The sequence below is a fragment of the Haliotis cracherodii genome, unplaced genomic scaffold, assembly GCF_022045235.1.
Source record: "Haliotis cracherodii isolate W230 unplaced genomic scaffold, xgHalCrac1.p SCAF_32, whole genome shotgun sequence".
Lineage (NCBI taxonomy): Eukaryota > Metazoa > Mollusca > Gastropoda > Lepetellida > Haliotidae > Haliotis > Haliotis cracherodii.
The window spans coordinates 810,343-815,696 of record NW_027266289.1 but is presented as its reverse complement, the minus strand read 5'-3'; the positions used below and the strand labels follow the sequence as shown (position 1 = coordinate 815,696).

The window sequence follows — 5,354 nt, the reverse complement described above, 5'->3', positions numbered from 1 at the left end:
CGTAGTGTAGCACAAGGACAATCGTTCGTTTAAGTAACAGGGGATGAGTGGCGAAAAGGTGCTAAAGGTGTTGCCTCCACTCTAGCTATTGCGGACCCCAGGAAGAGCACGGGATCCCTTGCTTGACATGTCAACGTTGGTTCCCCAATCAGCAGTGTTACACCCAACATCTCCAGTCCCCGTCAGAGGGAAAACCCAGCGCCTGTCAATCGATTCACAGGTGTCCGACCTGTTTTCAGCTGGTACGCGTCTTGGAGACTCCCATGGTTCACCACGAGTGCTCAGATGAAGAACTCCCCTGCTTGGTGTGCCGAGAACCCATGACCCCAGACCATCGCTGTTACATGACGGCTCTCCATCAAGAAAACGAGGATGAGGAGGAAGAGGAAGAGGGGGAAGAGGGACAACGTCAAATACGTCTTTTATGATTTTGAATGCATGCAAGACACGGGGGAACACATTCCAAATTTGTGCGTGGTGCAACTAGGATGTGGACGGTGCATCAGTGAAGTGAGCAAGGACTTGTGCGAACACTGTCCACGGAGAGAGGAAGGGTATAGTTCCAGCTGTGAGATCATGTTTCGAGGCCCCACTCTTCAAAACGTCAACGACATGCATCACCCCAGCAGGAGGAGGAAGCGTTGGTGGAGGGGGAAGATGCCATGGAAGTGGATGCGTTCACCCCTTTGGAGGAGAAGACAAAGAAGACAAAGAAGCCAAAGAACAAGAACACCACCACCACCACCACCACCACGACACTCTAGAAGGAGGATCGCATTTATGTGATGGCCCATAATGCACGATCCTATGATTTACACTTGATCCTGAAGGGTCTGTCCCCCCTCCTGGTGAAACTCCCCACCAAGATTCGAAATGGTCAACAAATTTTGCAGATGACCCTGAGACGGTTGTGTTTCGAAGACAGCTTAAATTTCATATTTTACCCCCTGAAAGCCTTTCCAAAGAGCTTTGGGCTGAAAGAACTGAAGAAAGGGTATTTTCCGCACTTTTCAATACCGAAGCCAACCAGACCTACAGAGGTCCCTATCCACCAGCCGTCATGTACGATCCCGATGGCATGTCTCCGGCAGAACGCACAGCCTTCCTCCAGTGGCATACCCAAAAAGCGCAAGAAGGAGTCTTGTTAGACTTACAAGGAGAACTTTTAGCCTACTGCCAGAGCGATGTGGACATTTTGAGACGAGGATGCACTGACTTCCGACAGAACGCCATCAACTCGGTAGGCATGGATCCTTTTGTAGAAGTGATGACAGCCGCTGCGTTCACCATGAAATCCTTCCGAAAACACGACCTGAAACCCAATACCCCCCGGACCCCCATCTGCACCTTCAGCACGCCAGGAATGGAGGTGAAAAAGAGTTCACGCGTGGACAGGGTCAACATCGGTACAGTGTGGATGGCTACGATCCAGCGACAGGCACCATCTACGAATTCCTGGGCTGTCAGGCCTGTCACAAGACCCAACGTGGAGAACTGTATCCTGTCCTGGGCATGTCATTGGGAGCTCGTTATACCGACACCCGCTACCGCCTGAGTCCCTTGATTCAACACCCTGAGGTAAAACCTATTATTATTATTATTCACGCGATTATGCTACGAAGCCCAAGAAACCATCAAGTACATTGATATTTGTTCCCTTTATCCATACATTTATAAGGCTGGAGCATTTCCCACGGGACACCCGACCCTTCTCCATCAACCCCCTGTGGACACGTTGTTTGAACCGAAAGGACTGCCACAGATCGGGTGGCAAACGGCTCTGTCCTTTGTGCGGTACGTGTGCCGATACCCGGTCAGACTCCCACTGCAAGCACACGGACGAAGAGAGGTCATGGGTGGGTGCGTACGCCACCATAGAACTCCAGGAAGCCGTGAAGAAGTATGACTACCAGGTGCTTCAGATTTACGACGTTTGGCATTTTGACACCTTTGCGCAGCATGACCCTGACACCCAGCAAGTGGGACTCTTTGACACTTATATCGATCCACATTTTAAGGAGAAGCTCGAAGCCAGCGGATACCCCGAGGGATGTACAGATCACGACGCTTACATCCAGGAGATCTACGATAAAGTTTGGACAACGGTTAGACTACAGTCAGAACATCTATATGAACGATCCTGTACAGTACTTTGCCTTGTGGAGGAATGAACGCAATACCATCGAGGATGTCACCATTGTCAACGAACACATGGTGGAAGTGACCTATACCCAGAAGAATGAATTCAAAACCCCTCATTCTCATTTCAATGTCGCGATCACTGCTTGGGTCAGCGCCCAAGCACGTCTCAAGCTGTACGAGACCCTTACCCTGGTAGGTCGCAGGGTCTTGTACTTTGACACGGACAGCGTCATTTACATTCATCGACCCCACAACACGAATCCAGAGCTGGGCTATTCGTTGGGTGAACTGGACGGAAATACCATCAAGAAGTTTGTGTCAAGAGGTTCCAAATACTATGGTTATGAGTTAATGAACCCCAGACCCGATGGAACGCGCACAACCTGCAAAGTGCGAGGGTTCACTTTGAATTACCAAAACCAACAACATCTCAACTTTGACACCATGAAAGGACTGATACTGGGACAACGGCCTGGGAAAGAGGAGGAGAAAATCAGCTTGGATTACCCTCATCATATCATTCGAAAAGGACCTCGGCATGAAAACACTCTTGTGAACCGACCCACCTGAAAAGACTATCGTACCGTGTAAGACAAGCGACGTCTCGTCTACTACGAAACCACAGGGCTGCCTGTAGACACGCTCCCCTTTGGGTACAGAGACGATTTTCTATAAATAGTTCATACCATTAGGGTGTCACAACAGATCGAAACTGAATCGACATGAACCCCTACAGAAAAACCGGATTGACATATGACCCATCAGAAGCCTGGATTGTCGACCCATCAGAGTCCACGCTCGGACCATGGTGGGCTCTGATTGGTCGAAACGAGGTTGTGCTACAAGCCTGACCCTTTGGAAAAGAAACACTAAGGACGTAGTACACTGGTGTGTGGCGTGTGGGACAGAAACCAGGCAATCAGAAGGTCGGATTTTCCACCAATCAGAAAGCAGAGTGTCAGTGTCTTTAAATACGACCAACGTTCCCTGGCCATCACTTTTCACTGAACGGTCCAAGCAACAACACCATTATGTTCCGACTACAACTACCGTATGACAACAATGGCCACTACCGCATCATCATCAAACAGAAGAAGAAGGAGAAGGGGGACAAGGACGAGGACATTCTCATTAGCGAGCATATCCGTCGTGCCATGGCGGACATCCTGGGGGAGCATCTAGTTCTACATTGGGAGATGATGAGAACACATGCCTTGTACAAAGCTTCCCATGACTGCATGCATGAGAAGTTAAAGAGTGTTGTGGACACATTTCTGCCTCCGGAGTATGGCATCTGCACCCCCAGCATGGAACTCTACGTGGAAAAGTCAACCCCAACACCTGAAGCAGCAGCACTCACAGCATCCATACTCAAAGCAGCCCAAAAAGCAGCAGCACCACACGTCGCAGCAGGAACGTTAAAAGAAACAGACGTACTCACCTAAGCACTCATTGCAGTGTCAGCAGCGATAGAAGCAGCACCCATACAAACAACAACACCCTCAGAAGCAGTGAAAGCAGCACAACAACTCGACTCAGCACTATGGACAGCGATACTAGCATCAGCCGCAGCAACACCTGCAGCCATAGAAGCAGCAGCAGTAGCACTCGTTGAAATAGTAACCTCACATGCACCCTTGCTGCAGCAGTACTCATCACAGACAACACCATCAACAACACCCGTAGCAGCAGCAGAAGCAGCCACCACACAGGCAGAAGAAGATGCAGCTGCAGACGCAGCAACAACACCCTCGCTAAAAGTATTCATCAATGCACTACAGATGGCTCAATGCGCGGCAGGTGTGAGGGCATCGGAAGGGACACCCTGAGAAGCAGCAGCAACAAAATATTCGCCTCAGCACTATCCTGGCAGCAACAACCACAGCCGCCACACCCACAGCAGTAGAAGTAGGAACAGCTGCACTCGTCGCCATGGTAACAGGAGTAACTTCAGCGCAGTCATCATCACCACCACCTTCACTATCACCGATGGACATCTCAGATGCTGCAGCACCCACACCAAAACCAGTGGCAGTCACCACAGCACCCTCATCAACAGCACCCACACCAAAACCAGTGGCACCAGCATTTGTAGCAGCAGTGGCACCAGCAGTGGCAGACACCACCCCCACAGCCATAGAAACACCAGTAGCAACACCCTCACTAACAGAACTCTTCGACACACTCCACGCAGCAGCAGAAGCAGCCGCAGCAGCAACAACACCCTCACCAGCAGCAGCAGCACCAGAACTCATCTCAGCACTATACAGAGCGGCAGTAGCAGCCGCAGCAGCAACACCTTCACCAACAGAAGCAGCAGCCACAGAAGCACTCGTTGCAACATTGAGCAGACTACCTGTGTGATGACGATGACGAAGGTTGTCATCCACTTTTTCGCATTATTCGCATTATTTCACCTTGTTTGTCTGTATCTAAGTTGTTGTTCATTATTAAACAGGGATAAATTGAACTGACTCTTTGTGTCTTGATTGATCTCAACTCGAATAGAGTGCCGAACCGAGGGTAGAGGTTGAGTTGAGATGTCGTCTACGTTGTCTGTCTGTGCGTCTGTCATGTCAGTGCACATGCTCGTAGTAAAAGTGAAAAATAAAAAAAAGATAGAAGAAAAAGGCCATGCTTGAAAGATCAGCTGCCTGGTAAGAAATGATGGAGTCCACATGGTGTTCAGACTAATCGACACCCACCCTGGTTGCTTTGACTACACAAGCAACAACAATCCAAAAGAACCCACCCCCTCCCCCTCGTCCTCTTGGAGGCCCACCCCTACGCGTGACACCACCATGGTACGTCTCAAAATAATAAAATATAGATAGATATATATATAGAGACGATTGAAACACCAAGTGTGCCTGTAGACACGAGTCAAACACCACGTATGTCTATCGATCTCTCTCTCTCCTTATAAAATACTAAATAGGATCAATAATCCTGTAGATCAACGTGTGTTTGAAGACACACACGCATGACATCACGTTTGCATGGCAACATGAAGTACATTACGTTTTGCATGGCAACACATGAAGTACATGACGTGTGCACGGAGACACGAATGACAGTACGCCTGTCGACCTACACGAGTACCGACTCCTCGGCATCATTCATAATAATAATCATCCTATGGATCAACGTCAACGTCTGTTTGAAGACACACACACACACACACACATGACACTACGTTTGCATGAAGACAC

The 5,354-nt window shown here is 49.3% G+C and overlaps 1 pseudogene; it reads left to right on the top strand.

The window, feature by feature from the left end:
• Positions 1 to 3,173: 3,173 nt before the first annotated feature.
• Positions 3,174 to 4,506, top strand: LOC139477237 (ice-structuring glycoprotein-like; annotated as a pseudogene).
• The last annotated feature ends 848 nt before the right edge of the window (positions 4,507 to 5,354 follow it).